Source organism: Leopardus geoffroyi, chromosome D2 (assembly GCF_018350155.1).
Source record: "Leopardus geoffroyi isolate Oge1 chromosome D2, O.geoffroyi_Oge1_pat1.0, whole genome shotgun sequence".
Taxonomy (NCBI): Eukaryota; Metazoa; Chordata; class Mammalia; order Carnivora; family Felidae; genus Leopardus; species Leopardus geoffroyi.
The window spans coordinates 39,158,157-39,181,992 of record NC_059334.1 but is presented as its reverse complement, the minus strand read 5'-3'; the positions used below and the strand labels follow the sequence as shown (position 1 = coordinate 39,181,992).

General features: G+C 48.9%; 1 long non-coding RNA gene across 2 annotated transcripts; it reads left to right on the top strand.

Moving 5' to 3' along the window:
- Positions 1 to 5,099: 5,099 nt before the first annotated feature.
- LOC123576661 lies at positions 5,100 to 8,533 on the top strand. Of its 2 annotated transcripts, XR_006701529.1 has the most exons (5): positions 5,100 to 5,193; positions 5,963 to 6,449; positions 7,301 to 7,370; positions 7,483 to 7,591; positions 8,109 to 8,533. It is a non-coding gene; the product is annotated as an uncharacterized LOC123576661 (long non-coding RNA). The 2 variants fall into 2 exon arrangements; XR_006701528.1 differs by having other exon boundaries at positions 7,301 to 7,591.
- Positions 8,534 to 23,836: the final 15,303 nt, after the last annotated feature.

Sequence of the window (23,836 nt, the reverse complement as noted above, 5' to 3'; positions counted from 1 at the left end):
ATTTAAAAACGTTCAGCCACTGTTTTTGCCAGGTACTTTTCTGCCTCCCTCCCTTTTACGTTCGTGCTTGGCTCTTTGGTAACGTCCCGCAGCTGACGGAGGCTCTGCTGAGCCTTCGGGATCTGTGTTTCATGTGGGTAACTTCGTTTGCTAAGCCTTCAAATTCGCTGATCTTTTCCCTTCCGGTATCTGATCCACTGCTGATCCCATGCAGTGAAATATTCATCTCGGATGCTGTATTTCTTTTTAATCCCTGGTCTGTATGTCCTCTTCCTTATCTTCCACTCCCCTTCGCCTTGAGTCCCTATTTTCCTTTAAGTGCTTTAACATGACAGTTATTCCCACATCCTTGTCTGCCAGTTCCAGAGTTTCTGCTGTATCTCATGTCTTCCTATTGACAGGTGTTTCTGCCTTACGATCTGCTTCTCTTCGCTCCATGGTGTGTCTGGTAATTTTTAGCGGCTGACAGACACGGTGAATTTTATGTTGATTATCTGGATTTTGTTGTCTTCCTCTGAAGGAAGTTAGATTTTGTCCAGGAAGGCATTTAGGCTCCTTGTGCATTATTTGATCACTTGCAGCCTGTTTCTGAGATTTGCTAGGGCTGGGCTGGAGCAGCTCTCATACTCTAGGGCTGGAATATTTAAGGGCGACCCCTCTGAGGCCCCACCAAATGCCCAGGTGACCAGTGAGGACTCACCTGTCTTGTCATCCGTGTTCAGACATCTCGCCGCCCTGTGTAAGTGCTGGGAACTGTCCAGCGTACAACTTCCCAGTGACTGTTTGCCTGATTTTGGGAGTTTCGTGCTATGTGAGCAAAGCCCCACACTCATCAAAGACCCAAACGGCCTCCTCCGCAGATTCCTGCAACTCTTTTTCTTTGTTCCAGAAACACGTGCTGTAACTTCTAGCCATTTCAGCTTTCCCAAACTCCCGTTTCTACCCTTTCGACCCAGCATGACTGCGAGTTGGACTCCCCCACCTTTCTCATGCCCGCTGTCTAGAGCTTGCCTCTAGGCAGAAAGCCGGGGTGACCACAACGGAAGGCTGGGTTCATTGCAGGGTCCCCCCATTCTGTTGCTCTTCTCTCAAGGATCACAATCCTATGCTGCCTTGCGCCCCATGTTTGGAAAGAACTGTTTCCTACCTTTGCTCCATTTTCCTACTTGTTCACAGCAGGAGGATACATCCAGTCGGTAATATTCCATCCCGGCCCAGTTTCAGGATTTTGATGATATTCCTTTTGGCTAGGAATAGTCCTGTTGGACTCTCCTATCCTGCTCCCCACTCTTCCCCCCAGCGACTCCAAATGTGCTGCCTCGTAGGAGAGCCCTTTTTGTGGATAGTTCCCATGATGGGTGGGTTCGGCCCAGCCTGAGCTAGAACCTGCACGGTCAGGAGCAGTTAGAGCAAGGACAGCTCACAACTTGGGCAGCGTGTTGCAACAGACAATGCAGTTTCCCTTTTTCTAAGATTATTTTCGCAAAAACTTGGCAGGGCGACAAAGACACAGATGCCGAGAGATGCTCAGGACCTGCTCAAGTCAGCGACAGGATCGCCTGACTTCAGAACCTACCCTTTGGGATTTGCCACCAGCAGCCCTTACAAATCCGGGTACTGGTTCTCCATCCCATTCCCCTGGGGTGAGTGATCGAAAGATGCTGGCAATTTCTTCTTCTATTTTGCAGCTACACGGACTTCACTCTACTTGCAGAACCTGGAAACCTCTACTTGTTGCGACATTGTAACTTCCGGGGGCAAACAATGTTGCTCGCTCAGCCGGAATGGTATGACTCTGGCTGGGGAATGAACGGTGGGAGCCGGGGCTCACTGGGGGAAGAAAGCCTGGGACAGGCGAGCCCGGGAAGAGCAATGATGGAGCCTCCAGCAGACCTGGCGTCCAGTGGGACTTGCCCTCCGAAGGGCACTGGCTCAGGCATCATGTCACCCAGGTGGCCTTGACGATCCAATACTGACCTGGGACTTATGGGGAGGACCAGAGAGCTGGCTGCCTGGGGCGTGACCCTAAGCAGAGGGGATTTTTTTTAATAAAGACAGAACATTCTATTTGTCGAGCACCCACTCTGTGCAAAGAACTACAAGGAACATTATCTCATGTAACTCTCACTGTGTTCTCTGTGGGGAAATTCTTGAATATTACAAAGGTAGTACATGCTGATTGAGAGGGGAAAGCAGAGACACTCAAGAATTAAAACAAATTACCTTTGGTTCTATCACTCAGATAACAACTTATCAATTTGCCTATGCCCTTTCAGAAACTTTAAAAGGTAGCTTTGTTGGAGTATAATTTACATACCATAAAAGTCACCGATTTTAAGTGTAAGGTTGGATACGTTTTAGTAAATTTTTACAGCTGGGAACTTACACCAGAATCCAGTTTAGAACATTTCTATCACTCCCCGAAAGGCACACTCTGTTCCCACCCAGCCCCAGGCAAGCACTCATCTGCTGTCTCTTTTCTAGACGCGGCAGGTAATTGGGATCACGTGATACATAGTCTTTTGTGTCTGCTGTCTGACCTCTTTCACTTAGCAGAACGCTTTTGAGAGATTTAAAAGCTTTGCTTTGGAATGCTTTTTGGGGGGTTGCTCCCCCCTCCACCAGGCACTCATTTCTTTTTTCTTGTTACATAGTATTCCTTTGTGTAAATGCACCCCGTTCATTTATCTCTTTACTAGTTGATGGACATTCGAGTTGCTTCCAGTTGCAAGCTATTACAAATGTTGCTCTGAACCACCTTGGTGAGCCTCTGCATGAACACGTTTTCATTTCACCTGGGTAGATCTCCAGGAGCAGAACTGTTGGTCTGTGGTGTAGGTATTCGTTTCACTTGATGAGGAAACTGTCAGGCTATTTTCGAAAGTGGTTGTACCACTTGTATTCTGAAAGCAATGCGAGAAGGTTCCAGTTCCTCCACAGTTTTGCAACATTTGGCATCGTGGGTCCTTTTGGCGATAGCCATTCCAGAGGGTGGGTCCTGATAGCTCATTTTGACTTTAGTTTGCATTTCCTTAATACTAATGATGGCGAGCCTGTTTTCATGCGCTAATTGGCCATTTACATATCTTCTCTGGGGAGAGGCCTGTTCCAATATTTTGTCTATTTTTTATCTGGGCTGTTTACCTTCTTAGTGAGTTGTAAAAGCGTTTGGTCTTTGTTCTGTATACACATCCTTTGTCAGATATATGACCTGCATATATATTTTTCCTGTCTGTGGGTTCGTCTTTCCGTTTTCTCAGTTGGTGTTTTTTGAAGAACAAAAGTGTTTTTGTTTTGATGAAATCCTGTTCAGCAATTTTTCTTTTCAGAAATTTTTATGTAAATATATTTTAATAGGACTGTAAAGGTGCAATCATGTTTTCTCTTATTATTTTTATCTTGATAAATTATGCTAATAGATTTTAAACCTTCCATTCCCAGATTATACCCTACCTAATCAAAGTGCATTATCCTTTTAATATCCTCCTGAGATTTGATACATATACATACTTCATTTTGAATCTTTACATGTAAATTCCCTCTGATATTATCCTGTAGATCTCTTTTTTGTATATTATCTTTGCCAAACGTGGTATTCTAGCTTATAAAATGAATTGGTACTATTTCATCTTTTTTTTTTAACATCTGAAATAGTTTACATAGCTTGGTAATGATCTATTCCTTGAAATTCTGAGAAAAAACAAACAGTGACACTTGCATGTCTGAGAGCTGCCTTGAATGACCATCTCTCCTGAGTGGGGCTTATCTTTGCTTTGGGAAGATGTCTCCTCCATTGCAGACCTCAAGTGGGATTTGTGTATTTGTTTTCAGAGGGAGAGACACTCCTGGGCGTTTATACAAAGCTATTTAATGTGCCTGATCTTGGGGACTCAGCAGACGGGAGCTTCCTTCCCAGTAGGCCATTGCTAGTGGTCTATAGTGGATGGGAGCAGCCCAAGGGTTATTTCTTCAGAGATGGCCACTCTGGCCAGCTCGGTTGCCTTAGCCTCAACTGCACTCCTGGGGGTAATGTCACTCCCCTATAAAACTACCACCTTCTTACTAGATCTCCAGATGGGAAACCAAGAAATATAAGGAGTTTGCTTCTATTTGAGTCTGTTGCTTTTTTTTTTTTTAACGAAAATGCAAATTGGGGCACCCCGGTGGCTCAGTTGGTTAAGTGTCTGACTTCAGCTCAGGTCATGATCTCGCAGTTTGTGAGTTCGAGCCCCTCCTCGGGTTTGTGCTGACAGCTTGGAGTCTGGAACCTGCTTTGGATTCTGTGTCTGCCTTGCTCTCTGCCTCTCTCTCTCTCTCTCTCAAAAATAAACATTAAAATAATTTTTTAATTAAAAAAAACAAAGATTCAAATTGTTTAAAAGTATAATTTATTAACTTTTCCCCCAGTCTTTTTCCAGGATGTTGCTCTGATAAAATTTTCACCTTTAAAGTTAATTTTGGCCATTTCTGTCTTCATAGAAAATCGTGCATTTGCTCTTGCCTTTGAAATCGTTTAGACAGTTGATACATAAATTCTTATATTGGCCTAATAAGGTCTTTCATACAATGCCAACGGTCACTTTCCCTCCCCCACTCTGAATTTTGAGTATTGTTTCACTTCTCTTATTTTTGCAATTAGACAAACTGGCTGTTTTCCTATTTTGACGCTTTTCCCATTCTCCACTCTCCCCACCCCCACCCCCGGTTTCGATCATCTCATTTAATTTCTAAGACAGGAAAGTTCATAAATTTTTTGATGCCAATTTCTGGAAGTCAGAGCAACTCATTCAAGGAATTGTCATTTTATAGATGAAGCAGCCGGTTTCAGAAATTTCACAGGACCAGGAAAATGGCAGAGCTGGGGTTGGACACGAGGCCAGCCCTCTGCCCCCAGATCTCAGCTATCAGCCCCGACAAGTGACACGGGTGCTGGGAGGTGCCACCAGGAAACAGCCAGCAGTGGGGTCCAGAGGGCGATGACCACCCGCCTCAGAGGGGTATAGGCAAGCCTGAAGCCTGGCCTCTACCCTGCGTGATCTCTGTGACGTCCCAGCCCTTCTCTGTGAGGTCGAGGGGCCACACCTGCTAAGTCGCTAAGCCTCACATTCACACACTGAGGCCCAGAAGCCTCAGGCCACACTCTGCCACTGCTGTCTAGGATATTAAGGGGGGTGTGACGGGGTGTGTGTAGAGGTGTGTAAGAAAGAAGAAGGCCGGGTGGCGAAGTTGGTTAAGTGTCCAACTTCAGCTCAGGTCACGATCTCATGATTCATGGGTTTGAGCCCCGCGTCAGGCTCTGGGCTCCCCGCCCGCCCAACCTTCTCTCTGCTCTTCCCTGACTCGCGCTTTCTCTCTCTCAAGATAAACAAATAATTTTTTTTTTAGAAAAAGAGGAAGGCGGAAGGCCAAGCGTATGTTGCTCCCCAACAGCACTGCCCAGAGAAGAGAGATTGACCAAATATTTGGCAAGACTAAATATTACGGTCTCTGGAAAGAAGTGCTGTGAAAGGGAGGGAGAGAGGTATGCTCCAAGCTCTGCCATAGTCTGCGCCCGTTTACCCCCCTTCCCAAGCTCCCTCCCAACAAACAAGCACTCATTCCAGGCTCAGATGCAAAGCTACTAAACGCTGCCGTGTGTCCCAAGTTTTTTGACACACAGGTAAGTACACAAATAGTCTGGTCACTGCAGAATTCTGCCCCCTATTGTGAATTAATGAGTAGTAGTCTTTGGACATCTAAGTGAGGCGCAAGGACCTCCTGGAATTCACAGCCAGAGAATCCCCAAGGCTTTAACGCCACCTCCTCCATGAAGCTGTCTCAGATTTCCCAGGTGGAGTAGGGCTGTCTCTTTAGGCCTTCTGGGGCCACTTGGTTTCGCCGCTCTATCAGCTGTCCTCGGGAGTCTGCCTTGCATTCATTATTAAGAAACAACTGTGCTATGGGACAGACTACAGGTGCATAGATCAGTCCTGATCCTTGCCGTCCTGGAGCCTGGAGCCTGGTGGCAGAGAGAAAACGTGACTCTCTGTTTCAGTCACTCTGTGATTGGTGCTCTGAAGGAAAGAAGTCAAACAGGAGCTTGTTGAGGTGACCGGGATGGCCCAGAGGATGAGAAGAAGCCAGCCGTGTGCACAGTGGTGGGGAGACTGAGCTGGGCAGCGTTCCTGGGGCAGGAGCCCAATGGCCAGAGCGGCTGATGCGCAGTGAGGGGGGAGGGACGGCGCAACGATCAAGGAGGGAGAGGCCCACCTGCAGCGCCACCCCCCTGGCCCCCTGGCTCGCCCAGTGCCTTCTCTGTTGGCACGGCCCTGCCACCCCCGAGATTTATCGGGTATCCTTCTCCAGCTTGAGAGCACAAGATCTGGGTCCGAGTCATTTCCAGGTCCCCAACCAGGAAGACGGGGTCCGGCCTTGAATCAGACCACAACTGACCAATGAACAGAGTTGGGGTAAGCATCTGCCTTGGCGAGATGATAAATACGGGCATTATTTGCCAACCAGACCAGGTGCGATTTCAGGCCCAGCCAGAACCCAGCAGATAAACCTGCCCGCCGCCTGTGCCTCCGTGGGTGGCATATTCCCCATTCCTCCCAAGAGCAGCTCTGCCTTCCCGCTTGCGTCCCAGGGTCCCCTGCAGCCTCTGATCCAGTGAGAACGTGCCCTGAGTGTGGGCACCTTATTCGTGTTCGAAGGAGAAGCTTCCAGACCAGCTCATCCTTTCCTTGGCCCTGTTATGCCCAGAATTCGTGATCCCCAAAGACCACCAGGGAGCGGAGTCTGATGCAAAAGCAAAAGAGCCTTTATTCGAGCCAGTTCGAGCCCAATCCCCTACCTGCACCGACGCAGCGGTGAGATGCCGGGGAAAGAGAGCGAGTTTCAAAAGCACAAAGGTTTTATTGGGGTCTGGGGGCAGTTGGTGAGGTAATGGCTGTGGCCTCAGCCGATTGGCTGGGGAAGGGTCGTGGCCTCGGCCGATTGGCTGGGGAAGGGTCGTGGCCTCAGCCGATTGGCTGGGGAAGGGTCGGAGTCCTGTGACGCAGGTCGCCGGTTGTGTTTTGATCGGGAAGTTTGAACGGGTGAGTGGGAGGTTACTCAAGGGCACGAGGCATGGTCTGAGGTTTCTTCGATTTTCCCGGAAAGGGGGCATGTTGGGGACATAGTCACCCAAGGTGGAGGACACAGAACAAGATGGAGTCCGCCGGCGTAGGTCCGCCCTTTCAGCCCCATTTAGACCTTTCCACCCTGGCTCCTTGAAGACTGCCAACTGGCAATGCCTCACCTCTTGCCTCTTCCCCGGCAGCTGCGTGGAGACACCTGCTCGCAGGAGACTGGTGGAGAAACGTCCCTGCCACCAGCATCCAGCCTTCCAGGTGTGCGGGGAAGTGTGTAATTGACGGGCAGCCCGACCGAGGCCCTCCTGCGGGACCAAATTGTAATGGGCTGCGGCGCTTGGTCACAACAGGGATTCCTTTTATATCTTAGTGCGGCCGCGAACCTGGCAAGCAGGTCCCCGCGGTTATTAAGAAGCCTCCTGACTTCAGCAAGTCGCCTTGGGTCAGTGCAGCGGCATATTCTGGCTGCTGGGCTCGGAGTGAGTATCAGGCTGAGATCAGGGCTCTCACGTCCCTGAGGAGTAGGTGACCGAGTGCTTGGTCCCTCGTGTACTTGGGCAGGTGGGTGGGAGAAGCCGTCTCTCCTAAGGCAAGAGCAGGAGAGGGCGTGCGCTCCAAATTGTGAAAATGTGATACGGCTCCTTCCACGATGAATTATTCACACGCCAGGATGAATTAATAATCTGAGCTGTGAATTAATTTTATTGGGTTTCCAGAAAGGTGACCATTTCAGAGGCAGGAAGGAGGTGCTCCTGTGCTCCACCCCCCGGCCCCCAACCCAAATCATTAAGGGAGTGAGCACACAGGCTCACCCAAAGCAAATCAGTCAGAAAGTGCCTTTTTTTTTTTTTCTGTGTTGGAAGGTGACTCATGGACTTTACCCACAATTCCTTCTTGACCTTAGTAAGAAATTACAATACCCCTAATTGCCCCCGAGTCTTCCCCTGTGGCCAGAGTAAAAATTTTCAAATTAAATGCCTTCTCTTCTTCCCTGAGGTTGGCAAAGACAACCTTGTAGACACAAATCCCTTTACACTTGGACATGGAGAAAAGAATCAAGATGGATGGCCCCAGCCCCCCCAGCCTGCTGCACACCTGCCTGCCCCCGCTCCCACTGCCTCGCCTCCTCCCTCCTGGCTGGTTCCTTGACAAGTTCATTGCTGTGTTCACCGGAAAGCGATCAGCAGAGTCTTGCTTCTGGAGAAGTTAAATGCAGGCCGACAATTCCTCAGGGGTTCACGGGATGAAAGGCTGCAAAAGAGGGTTTGGAAGCACTTCACAGAGGGACCCACGTCTACACATACGTCAAGAGAACTGTTGTTTGGGGAAAACAAGTTGTATTGGAGGCTTTGGGAATTGCAGAGAGGTTTCGCAAGAACTCAGAGGAGCAAATAAGAAATAAAAGACGCAGCCAACGTTTATTGAGTGCGTGCTATGCGGTGGGCTTCGTGTTGAGCCTTTTCAAGTCACTTTTTCATTGTATTCTCCGCACCTTAGCGCACTGTCTCCTGTCGTTAACCCGCAGAGGTCAGGTGATCCTCCTGAGGTCGCTGAATGAGTAGCAGAGCCAAGACTCAAACTCAGGCCTGCCAGGACCCGGAAGGCCGTGACTTTAATCTGTGTGCTTGTCACAGGGGACGGGAGAGAGGAAAGGAGCACAGGCACACATGTCCACAGGGCAGCAGCGATAGCGACACAGGACGACAGAGCTGGGAACTCCGGACTCCCATCCAAACCCCATCACCAGCAACGTGGGACCCTGCAAATGCCTCTTTGCTGCTCTGGGCCTCAGTCTTCTCTCCGGTGAGATGGCAGGTTCGAAGGAGAAGCCCCCTCGGGCCCAAGTTTATAATGCTCTCCTCTTCTTAGTCCACAGGTGAGAAGACTTCGGCTCCGGAACAGGGCCACTGGATGTCGTGGCCAATCTGGCCCGACCCGTCACAGGGACCTTGAAGCCCCTCTGCAACATGCCCAGGGACTCCAGGCCCTGCTAGCAAGATGGAAATGGACGAGGCCCAAAGCTGCTTGTGCATACTTACCGAGTGAAAGTAGTATCTTGAGCATGACTTCCCTGAGTCTTTGCCACTGGCCCCCGGCTAGCAGCGGCCCAAGCTCCTCTTTGGTGCTGAATTTCCCTCACCGGTGCTGCCAGTGAGCCTTCCAACGGCCAGACACGTGACTCTCTCTGTCCGGGGGGGCGGGGGGCATCCGGGAAGACTTGACTCAATTTGATGGAAAGCAACTTCCTTCTGGCAGTAGGAAGTTAAAGGAAGAGCAGAGCCGGGTAAAACAGACAGTACGGGGGCCGGTAGGCCTGCTCTGAGCATTGCTGACACTTACCGGCTGTGTGTGGCTCCAGACAAAACCCCTTATGTCCACACATCTTGGTTTTCTTCTCTGGGTAAAGAGATGCAGACATTCGGCCCGTTGAGATCAAAGCGCCAGACGGGAAGGGGGTGTGTGTGCTCAGGGCTGCCTACTACTCCATTATTTCTGGAAGAATAACCGAGATAATGAGGTGACGGGACGGCAGGAGGGGAGGGGGGCGGGTAAGCCCAGCGCTGCCTCTGACCACAGCGTGGAATGTGGTGCGGCCTCCCAAAAAGCCGCGTGTCAGTTCACCTGGAGAGGCTCCTGAGTCAACAGAGAAGCGTATACAACATGATCCAATGTTACAAAAGCAAGAGTAATGAGAAGTTATACTACTATATGATTATGCGGGCACCGAGGGAGGTGTGCGGGGGATGCACTTCAGATTACGAGCAGGAGTTGCTCGGAGTCTGGGGATGCATTGCAAGGTGAGGTCAAGAGGAGGGTAAAAAGCAGAGAGGTGGGGAGGGGAGATGATAAGCAAAAGGGGAAAAAAGCGAGTTAGGGTATCCGCAGCAAATGAGGACGTTGGCTGTGGCATTGGCATGCAAAATGTATTGCGCAAAAAGTGGATAAAAGAACGTTCAGTGAAATGTGACTCCCCTAGAAAGAACGCCGATTAATTCCTGTCTCAGAGGGTGCTTCTGAGGCTCAGGTGACGTCATCGCGTGCCAGGATGAGAGAACCGTCAGAAGTCGCATCTCAAGAGGAGCTCCAAGACTCGAATTCTGTTCTGCCAGCACCCGGGCGGGCGTTCTGCCTTTTGCAGCCACCTCACTACGTAATCACGAACCAGCCGTAGTCCAGAGACTGACTTGTTGAACACGGAACGTTGATGACTGCTCATTCTCTCAGGCTAAGAGCAGGAATCAAAACAGATGACAGTCCCCTCCCTTTGGGTGGGAGAGGTTCACCCAGTCAAGCACGAGTGCTGTAATCATGATGTCAAAGCAGCAATCACGTTTCAGTTTAAAAATAACGGGAAATGCCCACTTGAACTAAGTATGTGAGGCACGCGAGGCTAGCGGGTGGTACCAGGGGATGATATTTGACATTAACCCATGGCCGGACACGTGAACCCGTGTTCATGAGAGCCAGGAGACAGCTGGCTCCGTGCAGGGGGATCACTCCACGCGAAGCGTTTTGCATGCATTATCTCAACTAATACTGCCAGGAGCTCCACTTAAGTTCCTTACTTTACAGATCCGGAAACCGGGGGTCAGTGAGGTGAGGCGACTTGCTCAAGGTTCCATGGCTGGGGTACGGCAGGACCAGGATTAAAATCCGGGGCAGCTCGACTCCAGGACCCACACTTTTGATCCTACACTATCATAGTACGGCTCTGGGTTGGGAGATTTTTCAGGCTTTATTCATCTCGTGTGCTGTGTGTGTCCGTAGTGATCGAACACAGCTTTCCAAGCCATGAGTGGTGGCTTAATTACGGTGCGCTCTTCATATTGTTGAAATGTGACATCCCTCAGCGTATTCATCTGCAATGGGAGATGACTCACAGGTGTAATTTATGTGTCCTTTGGTGTGTTATTAACGTGCGCTCTCAATGGAGGTTTAATTTTGGAAGTGGCTTTGGAGATCATGGTGGAGGCTTGACAGATAATTAGAACAACACCCCTCGAAATGAGAAGCGCCCTGCTGTTCTCGCAAAGGTCACCGGTGACCCCCGAGACCCCAACCCGGTGGCCTGGTCTCGACCTGCTCCCTCCTCCGCTTTGCTGCACGTGGGACACTGTTTCTGTCCCCTCCCCGTTGCTATCGCTTCTTCTCCCACCGTGGGTCCGTGGTGGACAGCTTCTTGATGAGTTGAAAATAGAGACTAATACACCTTCTGAAGTTTTTTTCTTCAGGCTGAGCTTCTGTAATTCCTTGTGTCGTTGGGATGCTGTCTGAGGATATTCAAGGTTGTCAGCTGCCCTCGTAAATCTTGGGGCTGAGAACTGAACACGAGACTCAGGCAAGATGTGACTAGGAAAGCCCTGGAGATCACACTTTAACCTTCTCTGTCCCACACACTCTACTTCTGTTAATGCAACCCCAAAGAGCTTCTTGCCAGTAAGAGTGCTGCACAGTGCTGATGCTGGCTGAGCGGCTGCCGAACAAAACTTCTCTCTTTTCTCCGGCTGCTCCCCGGACAGGGCTCTGTCACTCTACACTTACACAATAGAGGTACCTTAGCGCCACTGCAGAAGCTTCCTCTCCGCATTATGGTTTTTGTGCCTTGTGAGCTTTGTTGCATCCCCATGGCCCACTGAGAGCTTTTGGATTAGAATTCTCCCATCCACCTCATTTGTCATCCTCCACCCCCCCCCCCAACCACCCGGTTCAGTGGCATCCACAGACTTGATAAGAAGCTTTCTATGCCTTCATTCAAGTATTCACAAAATTTGTTTGAACAGGAGAGAGCCAAGGACAAAGCCTTATCTCGGGCCCCTGGAGAGCTCCTTAAGTGACAAGCTGAACAGGAATGAATTAATCAGCAAGCTCTGGGCATGGTTCTTGAAGTGGTTACAAGTCCACCTTCCTCACTGTATTATTACCCTAGCTAGAGTTTTTCACGTTGCCCAAGAGGATATCATAAAAACTTTATTATATAGTGTGCCCAATTGCGCTGTCCTGATCTACCTAATGATTGCAAACACTCCCCCAAAAAAGGAAAGAAGGAAGGTGGGAAGGCAGGGAAGGAGGGAGGGAGGGAGGGAGGAAAAAGAAATCAGATTGCTTTGCTAGGATTCATTTTAAAAGGGACATGCTGTTTGTTAGGAATCAACTTGAACTCCTAGACCGCCTTTCCTGACAACCATCCCTCTCGTTGCTACATTGTTTAGGAACAGCCTTGGCCTTGGGCCTTTAAGCGTTTCCTTCATGTTCGTTTTGAAAATGGAAACAGCGTTGCTCATTTTCATTCATGCCTCCAATGTTTTCAGAACCCTGCTCTCTGTCTGGCACCCGGCTAGCATTCAGGGCCCAAAGTGTGGGAAACCCACCGACCTGCATCAAGGCCCTCGGTGCCTTCGCTTCGCCCAGATTTGACAACTCCTTCAATATCTCCGGCCGAGGATGGGTGACCCCATGTTCAAGTACTCTTTTTGCCCAATGCCCAGAAGTCCGGAAGTAATTGAGAACTGTCAGGTGGGCTCTTCCTCTCTCCCCCGAACCCTGAGCTTTCCCCTTCAGGCCAAAGCACATGGTCTCTTAGCTGGAAAGACAAAGGTCTGTTCCCATCACCACGGCTGTGTTATCTTACTGGGTCCGGGGAACTTAATTTCTTCCTCATCCTTCGTGCTCGGGGTATGACTTTGAAAGTTCGTTTCCCCCCCCCCCCCCCCCGATCTCATTCTGCTCTGGGCTGCGGCCCTTCAGACCCTAGAGCATCACGACTACTTGACTTCCAGCAACTGAGAACCAAAGGCAAACCAGCTTCACACAACAAGGAATGTATCAGCTCAAGCAGTTGAACGGTCTGAGGACAGGCGAGGCTTCGGGAATTGTCGCGTTCAGGGGGTTCGAGCAACATCATTAGCACCTCGTCAGTGTCTCTGTCTCTCTCACGGTGCCCGTGGCTTTGTTCTCAGAGGGCATCTTTGGCCTCTGAGCAGCTCGACTTTCTCATCACTGCTGTAGAATACGAAAAGAGAAGTATCCTTCTGGAGCATGTAATTAAAGGCCTGGGGTGAGCAGCGATTGGAGCCTGGGCTGTGTTCACACGCCCACCCTGACCAATCACCATCGCAAGATAGTGCTGTGCTCAGACTGGCCAGGAAAAGCCCTACGTTAGAGCGCGAGTTAGAGGCAGCTCCGCCTGACCCAGAAACTGAGCGCGGGCAGGTGTCCAGAGGAATGTGTGGGAATGTGGGTAAGGGGCTCCGTACCATTGGAAGAAAGGGAGATAAATGCTGAAATGTTAAAAAAAAAAAAAAAATGCCTGGAAGAGTTCCTCAATTGCTCGCAAGGTACGCGGCACAAAGAACCTGCTCGATAAACCCTGGTTGAATGGCTTGAAAAACCCTGGCCTCACTTGTGTTCTCGCGTGTCCGTCTTTCTCTGAGGTCCTCACCAGTGGGAGGTTGATGCTTGTGGTTGTCTACGTAGGAACTCTTCTCCCTTGGGGCGCCTGGGTGGCTCAGTCGGTTAAGCGTCCGACTTCGGCTCACGTCAGCATCTCACGGTTTGTGAGTTCGAGCCCCGCGTCGGGCCCTGTGCTGACAGCTCGGAGCCTGGAGCCTGCTTCGGATTCTGTGGCTCCCCCTCTCTCTGCCCCTCCCCTGCTTGTGTTCTGTCTCTATCTCTCTCTCAAAAATAAATAAAAACACTACAAAAAAAAAAAAAAAAACTATTCTTCCTTTTTCCCTCCTAAATAAAACCTGATCTGGCTGAGGTCCCCGTGCCTCAGGGAGGACAATGTTTGAGGCAAAGGCTGATTGATCCAGGTAGTGGTTGTTCAGACTTCTCCATGTTCAGAAACACCCTGAGAGCTCCTTACAGCTCAGATTGCTGGTGAGTGTAGGCACTATGTCTTAAGAATCATGTTCTAGAAAGGTCACTCCAGAATGCAGGCTAGAGTTTGAGAAACCCCGCTCCAGAAAAAGAGAGAGAGAGAGAGAGAGAAAGAGAGAGAGAAAATAGGTGACAGAAAAGCTCAGATTGCACGGTGTTGGTATGTCTTATCAAAGAAAAACAGCGAAAGCCTTCCCACATTTATATTTTTTTTTTAATTTTTTAATGTTTATTTTTGAGGGAGAGAGACAGGCATGAGTGGGAGAGGGGCAGAGAGAGAGGGAGACACAGGCTCCAGGCTCCAAGCTGTCAGCACAGAGCCCGATGTGGGACCTGAACCCACAAACCGTGAAATCATGACCCGAGCCGAAGTCGGATGCTTAACCAACTGAACCACCCAGGCACCCCTAGCCTCCATCCCACATTTATAAAATAAAATCCAGCCCTCCCTGTCTGGGCTTTCCTGGCCACAGCTTGTTCCAGCCCCAGCCCCACTCCCTGGTATGAATTTTCTCCCTAGCCATGTGGAACCATGATCTTTCATGGACTTACGCCTCTTCTAGAGCTCTCGCCCGCCTCATCCATCCACCCATTCTCCAAGGTAAGTCTGTCCTGTGAGGCCTGCCCCAACTCCCCTCCTCTCTCCTGGGAAGCCTTTAAATATGCAAACACCCATCATAGCACCACATGTATCTCCCTGCCCCGCACCGTTTCTGGAGGGCACACGCCAGTTTCCTCTCTCGATGGTCCCATACCCAGGACTAGGCTGGCCCATACCGAAGATTAGTTGAATGGATGAAGTCCCATGGGCAGAAAGAACATCTGTTATCTGTGTGCCCTTTACCCGACTGAGCACAGAAGGGCCTATACAAACAATGGCTAAAGAGAAGCATCTGGATGGCGACTGCACACCTAATGTGCCAGGAAGCACAGAGCCAGGAACTCCAATGTAAGCATCAGACAAAATAATGTTTGGTCCTAGCTCTGTCCGGTGGCCGGTTGTGTGACCCAGGCTTGCTCAGCCTCCCTGTCCTTATCTGTAAAATGGGAGTATTGATAGCATCGAAATTATTTTTTTTAAGAGACTATGAGTTTAGGCACCTCGTGTACTAGGTATCTGCTTGCTCCATAGTAAGGTTCCGTAAATGCCAACCTTTAATATTATTTTCTGACCATCATTCAAATGTTGCAACCGGACAGGCGCACCTGCTTGGTCAATTGGGGTTTTTCAGCGGCCTTGGTTTTCAGAGGGAATCCCGCACAGGATCATAAGGGGCTCGTATAACCTGGTCCAAGGTTATCGAAGCTGTCTGACAACAGCCAGGAGGACCCGAATTCACCAAGAAATCATCACGTGAGCCCAGACTTGTGCTAGGACGATCTCTGTGTGTGCTGGGGACAAGCAGGCAACAATTCACCGGAAACGAAGACACAGTTTTTTGGAAGCATCCTCCCCACTTATCTGCCTGTGTGGCAAACTCTTCATCCCCCAAATGTGATCCAGGCGGCCTTTGTCCGGAAGCCATCCTTGTGCCTTAAAGGGCCACTCGGCTTCGATGTCACCTCTCTCTCTTGTTCTTCCACCTCTTTTAGCCCTGCTCCTGATGCGCGATGCTCAGTGGTTGGCGCATCTGTCTGTAGCAAGAGCCCGGACGCTTTTTGAGCCTAGCCCAGTGCATGGTGCAAAGCGGAAAGGGGAGGCAAAGTTGGTGGTCTCCCTCCTTCTCTGGGGAGCTTTCAGTCTCTTTGAGGGAGCCTCGCTGACCCACAAAATGACCACAGTGAGCTTTAAGTGGGTGATGCTGCCACTTCAGTCTGGGCTCAAGGGCCCATCAATCCCGTCATCATGCTTTGTGGACTATGGAGGAGGCCTGGGTGGTCAGAAGGGTTGGACAGTCACAGGATGAATGGATTTATGGCAGCACGGGGGACGGGAGGACAGCCAGGAAGAGAAGACCGCCTGGGAGAAAGGACCCACAGGGTAGTGAGGGCTCAGCCTTCTGCATTTAATGAGGCTGCCCCAGGCTCTGTCCCGCAGCCCCCGGGGTAATCAAGGCAGCTGATCCCGTGACACTCCTTCCCCGACATGGACAGGGCCCCAGTCGCCCTTGGGAATTTGTTGATTCAAGCCCTGGTCTGCCATTCACTGGCTGGGTAGCCTTGGTCTGCGTCTGATTGCCAGTTTTCTTGTGATTTCTGTCCTACATCGTTTGTTGGCAGTTTGGTGAGGATCAAAGGTGGTGTCTGAGGGCAGTTCCTGTAAATGGTAGCACAGTAGATAAATTTAAGGCATTCTGAGAGCTGTTGCTTGGGTATATTACCTCTCCATCCTACAGGTATGGAGAGGAAGGGAGGGGCGCGCAGAGCGAGGAAATACCGGGACTGAGTTTCTTACCGTGGCAGATCAGAGTTGCGTACCCACCTGAGCTTTTCCACAATCCTGCACACCCTACCTTGTTCTGTACTGCAGTTGCTAATGCTTTGGGGTTACCCGAAATGCCAGAAGCCAGTACCACCGTAGAAGCCAAGAAAAGGAAACAGAACAACCGGCCATTTCTTCTTTCTTGTTAACTCAACAATCTCATGATCGGCTGTGTGCTTTTGGAGAAGAGATCACGGAGGCCAATCCCCGCATCAGTGATCCTGATGTTTCTATCAAATGAATCATTTGAAACGGGATTTTTCAGTTTATTTCAGCAGAACCATGCCAGCGCTCTTCACGATGAAAGGTGTCCATGCTATGCGTTGGGACGTGGACAAGTTTTCATCGCAGCAAATGCATAGGCTTGTATTACGACCTGGCGATTCCTGCAGCTTCAAGGTTTCTGCTTGGTTGGCATCGGCTTCCCCTGAAAAGAGTGGGAACCTACGCAGACCCAAACTTAATAAGGATCGAATGGAGTCCAGGCCAGTTTCCATGGTGGTAAGGTGATACCACACCCACAAGCCACAAAACCCGAGTCTGAGGGAAAAACGAGGCTCTTTTTGCCCATTGTGCCTCTTACTCGTTTCTTTCCAGCCTCCTTTCTTTCCCACACACCAGGGTGGTTAAAGACACAGTGTCATTTGTACAGATCAGGCTCCCTTCTTGTAAGTTTCCAGTTAAACATTCTTTTGTAGCTGACACCTATTAATAATTTAAAATGCCTGCTCTTTTGAACAATGATCAAAATTAAGCTATTACCCACAGGGGGATATTTACATACAGTTAGTCAGCAGCTGTTTAACAGCCCCTTTTCACTCAAGATTTCTTGCGACCCTCACATATCATTTGTAAGCAGAAGAGTATTTGGTTATTGTATGATTTTTTTTTTCTTTCTGCATGTTTGATAAACGGCCACTGGGAATCACTTAGGAAGTAAATAAGGTAATTCTTTGTGATTTCTGCAGGCTGCTGAAGTTACGGGAGAAGGGCAATTACTTTTAGATCCCTCTACATGCAATTTACTAATAAGCTACAGAAGGCAGAAACATGTAATTAGTAATTACTATAGTATGTAGTGATGGGGTGCTTACCCCGTCAGTGTATGGGCTTCTAATCCAGTGGCAGAAAATGCTTTGAGCTTAGTGCACCCAAGCAAGCCCTATTATATTTGGAGGCAGTTATGATGATAAACTGAACTGCCATTTATTGATGGAGACTGCTGAGGGGACACCAAGCATTGGTACGTTCAGTCTTTCACCTGACCCCCACCACCACGACAAGGGTCTTAGGAAATTTGCCTCCTTGACTCCATTTTTGAGCCAGACTCAAAAACTGTTGAGGGGCTTCCTGAGATCACACGTTAATGAGTGGTGGACTCAGACCCAAATCCCGAGTCTCAGGTCCAAGCCCATCCCTGTCAATCATACCAGGGCATCGCCCAGCCGTGCTGCCGGAGAAACGATGCCACCTCCCAGGGCTCGGACGCAGACGGGACTCAGGACCTGAGGGTGCATTTTTATGGCAGGGTTGGGGGCTGGGAAGAGAAGAGAGAAGAAAAGCAAATCGGAAACAAGTGCCTCCTTTTGAGAAGTAGACACTGGCCACTTGATGTGTATTATCTTATCTATAATTGCCAGGTATTATTTATACCCATTTTTATAGCAGAGAGAATCAAGAGTTAATGGTTTTATGCCACTTGGTCAAGATCACTTAGGGGTAAGTGGCAGAGCTGGAACGTGACCTGGGTGAGTCTGACTTCAATGACAACTGTCTCCCTCATACCAAGTAGTTATTCTGGTGCATGTGACTCCTCATTGTCGCAAACCGAGTGTATCTGCATCAGATATCTCTAAAAGGGTATTTGGGGGCAAAGGAGGAGGGCCTACAGAGAGTAAGACCTTAAAGCTGAGTGCTTTCACACAGTAATCTCAGTTTTAGAAATTTCTCCTGAATAGAGAAGAAAATCCAAAAACTTCAGACACCAGTTTATGCACAGAGATGTTAGCTGTAATGCCAGAACCTGGGGAAAGAATTCAAACACCGACTAATGCAACAGTAGACAGGTAAGTTATGGTTGTGGGCAGCTGACAGAATATTAGGCAATTCAAAAATAATATTAATGAAGAGTTTTTCATAACATAGGAAAAGCCTTAAAACCTAATGGAGAGTGAGGCTTTTGTACAGCGATATTTACAGAAAGAGACACACAGAAAACTTGTGTGTGGTAGGTTAAGGGGTGACTTTATTTTTCCATTAAATCACAGCTTAATTAAGATACAATTCAGATACCAAAAAATGTACCCTTTTAATATGTGACCTATGTTGGTCTTAGTGTGTTCAAAGAATCTTACAACCATTACCATCATCTAATTTAATTTATTTATTTGTTTGTTTATTTATTTTAAGTAGGCTCCACGCCCAGCACGGAGCCCAACACAGGGCTTAAACTCACGACCCTGAGATCAAAATCCTGAGCTGAGATCAAGAGTTGGATGTTTAACGCCCTGGGCCACCCAGCCATGCCTCAACTAATTTTAGAAAATTTTCACCAACCCATCAATCACTCCCATGACTCCCAAACCCCCAGCCCCTGGCAAACACTAACATATTTTCTGTCTCTATAAATTTGCCTATGCTGGACATTTCCGAAAAGTGGAATCATACAATAAGTGGCCCTTTGTTCCTGGCTTCTTTCTATCCCACCAGCAATGACTGAGGATTCCAACTTGTCCACGTCATCGCGAACAACTGTCACGATCTTTCTTTTTTATTTAAATTATGCTCATGGTTTTCCTTTCTATTTCCTAATGACTAGCCATGTTGATCATTTGTGTGTGTGTGTGTGTGTGTGTGTGTGTGTGTGTGTGTGTGTATCTTCTTTGGAGAAAGGTCTGTTGACATTCTTTGCCCGTTTTTAAAATAAGTTGTCTTTTTTTTATTTACCTATGAGTCTTTATATATTCTGGATGCTAGTCCTTTGTCAAATATACGACTTGCAAAAAATTTCTCCCATTTTATAAGTTGCCTTCTTCCTTTCTTGATGATATTGTTGACAACATGAAAATGTCGAGTTTTAAGACAGTCTAAACTATCTGTTGCTGCTGCCTCGAGGCCATGCAGATTTACTCATGTTTTCTTCTAAGAGTTTTACAGTTTTCGATCTTACATGGAGTTCTCCAGTTCATTTGTATATGGTGTGACATAAGAGTCCCCCTTCATTCTTTTGCACGTGGACACCCGTTGTTCTAGAATCATTTGTTAAAACAGCTATCCTTTCCTCACTGAATTGTCTTGGCTTACCTGTCAAAACTCAGTTGATCACAAATGTAAGAATTTCATGTATGGACCCTCAGTTCTATCCCATTGATCTTGTTATGTGTCCTGATGCAAACACCGCCGTGTCCTAATCCCTGGAGCTTTGTAAGAAGTTTTGGAACTGGGAAGTGAGGGTGCTCCGCCTTTGTTCTTCTTCCTCAAGATCATGTTGTCTATTTTGGGTCCCTTGCGATTCCGTGTGCATTTTAGGATTGGCTTGTCAATTTCTACAGAAAAGACAGCTGGGATTTTGCTAGGGATTGTGTTGAATCCATAAATCTGTTTATCGGAGGTTGCCACCCTGTTGACCAAGTCCTATGGCTTTTTCTGAGGCGTGAATGGACGCCATTTTGCCTGACAAGAGCAGTGCGGCTCCACGGAATGCTAAGGCAGGCTTGGAAATTACATCCATATAGAGACGACCTATAAAGGCAAGACGGCTGCTCCCCTGAGGCCAGTTCTTGGCCACTCCATATACTATGCGGCTTCTATTACTTAGGCCAGCGAGGCTTTAAATACCTCCGGGCACCCCTCCTCCACTTCCTGTGGAATACTATTTCACAGTCCAATAGATCTTCCTACAGGGAATTACCCCTGTTACTTAGCCCACATTTCCTCTTGCGTTTTCGTCCATTGCTTCCCTAAAACCACACCATTCCAGACTGGTTTGCCTACTTGGGATTTCCATGTTTCGCAGCCTCAGAGGCCATATTCTTTCCCAGTTGTTGGGTAAATTCTGGGTTTTGCAGATGAAGGCTCTCAAAGGAAGGTCCCAGAGTGAGGGCTAATACCAGGGCCCCTTAGCTCATGAAGCCAAGGGCAAATGAGGCCAATCCAAAGACAAGGAATCCGAGGTCCTCCTCAACAAGAACTTGAGAGTCCTTTCTGCACTTGGGGGAAGAATGGCTCAATTCTCTGGGCTCCCTTTTTTGTTGTACAGATCTGGGGCTCTAGCTGTCCCAGGGTCCTCCCCGTGCCCCACTGAGAAGGACAGGGTGTTGGCTGACAGCCCATAGAGTGCCTCCTTGGCAACTTACAGGACAGCTGGGCCCCACAGCCAAAGGGGGCTCACTCATCGTTCCAGAGGGAGACTGGAGACACTATATGGAGACTCAGTGGAGACAGGGGAGTCAGAAAGGACAAGGACATGGAAGACAGTGTGTCCTGAGTGCTTTGCCTGCATCGTGCCCTTGATCTTGAACCAGCCTACCCAGGCTGAGGGTGCTGATAGGAAGAGTGCAATGCAAGGACGTGTCACCAGCCTGGGACATGCAGTAGACAAGGGAGCAGGGCAGGGGCTCACACCCATATTGGGTTTTCTCCAAAACCCACGCTCTTTCTGGAGCATACTGGGCCTCAGTTTCCTCATCTATGGAATGGAGCTAATGCAATATCACCGAGCTGCTGAGAGAACTGATTAGGAGAATCTAGGTGAAAAAAATCAGGCTCAATAAATGTTTTATTGCTTCTTGCCTCTCTTCCCCCTGGATGGCTGATCAGGGCCATTTCTCCAAGTAATTTAGCAAGGCAACTGTCTGCAGTCCCTCTCCTCCCAGCCTCCTGCCCTGCACTGATAAGTTTTATTAGCAAAGAGGGAAGGGATTTTCTGTGACCAAATTTCTTCTGGGCTTTCCAGGAGAAATTGATGGAGCTGGCCGGCTCCTTGGCCGGCACTGCATCCTGATGGGATTGCTTGGCCTACGCGGGGACTGAGTGCTACAGAAACCTTTCTAGCCCAGGGAGGGAGGGCCGGGCAATGTTATTCTTCTGAAGGGGAAAATCATCATTTGGCTTCTTGGGTTTATGTACCCTGGGCGCCAGGGAAGCAGCTGGAATTTGCCTGGAAACCACAGCGCTGTCTGTTTGGTTCTCAATAGGCGACTGGGGACAAGGCTGCATTTGACAGTCGGTCACCTGCCTTTCTGTTCTGCATAATAAAAACCAATTCTCAGGGCACCTCATTGGCTCAGCTGAGCTAGGGTCTGCTGTTCAGTTTCCTGAGAACATGAGTGTGTGTGTGTGTGTGTGTGTGTGTGTGTGTGTAAGCATGCGTGCAGAGCATGTATATTGCATCTATGTGAATGTATACAAGTATACATGTGGAGAAGTAAGCATGTATGTGTGTGGGGAGTATATGTATGTGCCTGTGTGTATGTATGTGTACGTGTGTGGGACATACGTGCACATTTGTGTGTGTGTTTAAGGCACAAGTATGTGTTGTGTAGGTGCAAGTGTATTTATCTGAAGGTAGTTGTGTGTGTGTGTGTGTGTGTGTGTGTGTGTGTGTGTGTTTATGTATTTGTTTCTGCCTCTCTTGGGTGCTAGGTGGGGTCCCAGAGACTCCCTGAGGATTTAAAGCTTTGGGGGTGTAGAGACACATCTGTGGATGCCCCACCTAATCAGTGACCTCAATCTACCTTGGAAAGTGGCAGAGTGCGATGGGAGTCCCGCCTGAACTGTGCGTGGCTCTGTGTGCCCCACTGGATGCCCCAGATGAGAATTCCTGTTTTCCCACCCCTCCTCTCTGCAAGGGTAACTCTTACTACCTTATGCTGCCCCCACTTCCTCCCAGAAGCCCTCCGACTCTGCCTCCCATTCCACACCTGGGTTGAGCCCCTGTCTCTGAGCTTTCACTTACGCCAGCGCTAAAGATTCCACCCCGAACTGGCACAGCATTCTGTCTACACATCTGCTCCCCACTCTGGACTATTAGCACCCTGAGAGCAGAGTTGTTTCTGCTACATATCTCAGGGTCTAGTATTACAAACCACCTCTTAGACACTCAATAGATGATGTAGAATGAGCCAATGGATGAACAAATGTTCTGTATCTCAGTGTTCTCATCTGTAAATTGCAGGTAAAAACAACTTTGCATGGTTCCTGGGAGGATCGCCTGGGATGAACTCTCCGGAAGCATGCTTTAAAGTGTCAAGGGTGGGGCGCCTGGGTGGCGCAGTCGGTTAAGCGTCCGACTTCAGCCAGGTCACGATCTCGCGGTCTGTGAGTTCGAGCCCCGCGTCAGGCTCTGGGCTGATGGCTTAGAGCCTGGAGCCTGTTTCCGATTCTGTGTCTCCCCCTCTCTCTGCCCCTCCCCCGTTCATGCTCTGTCTCTCTCTGTTCCAAAAATAAATAAACATTGAAAAAAAAATTAAAAAAAAATAAAATAAAAAATAAAGTGTCAAGGGTTCACACAGCAATGAAGCCTTCTGGGGTCTGGGGCATCCCAGCAGTTGAATGGGACAACAGGCAGCAGGCATGATTGAAGGGGAGCAGGCTTTGGAGGAAGAAGGTTCTGGTTCAAATTTTGGGTCTGCCAGTCAGTGCCCGGCTGATGCTGGATGAGCCCCTTTGCTCTCAGCCCTCTTCTCCTCAACTGTAGGAGAGTCATTGGCACTTTCCTTATAGGCATAAGGGCAAGCTTTTACACAGTGCAGAGCATGTGGAAGCATTTAATAAAAGTTGGTTAAGCAGAGGAATATGCCCAGGGACATGGCCACTGACGCAGAGATGGCATGTTGACAAAGAAGTACCAGGAACCTTGGCAGGATAAGTGTGCGTTACAGAAGCAGAGCCTGGAAGGGGGTTTGGAGAATCAGGGATCTGGAAAAGCAGGAGGGAAGGTATCTTGGATGGGCAGGCTAGAGAGTGAGCACATGAGCAGATGACAAAAGTGGCAGTGTGATTTCGGAGTCTATGTTAGTTTTCTGTTGCCGTGTTTTCAAACTAATAGAATCTCAACGACTTACAACAACATCCATTTTTATACATTTCATACATTGTATACATTTTGTAGATCAAGTGTCTGCGCACAACTTAACTGGGTTCTCCGCTCAGACTCTCAGGCTGAAATCAAGATGTCATCTGGGCTGTGTTCTCATCTGGAGGCTCTACTGGAGAAGGATCTGTTCCCTCGGGTCATTGGAAGAATTTTCCTTGCAACTCTGGAAATGATGTTGCCATTTTCTTGTTGGCCGCTGGCTGGGGCTCCCACTCAGCTCCCAGAAGGTGCCATTAGGTTCCAGTCACACGTTCCTCTCATAAAACAGCTTACTCCTTTCTTCCGGCTCACTTCATCTTCAGGAAGGGCCAGGTCTTTCTCATAAGC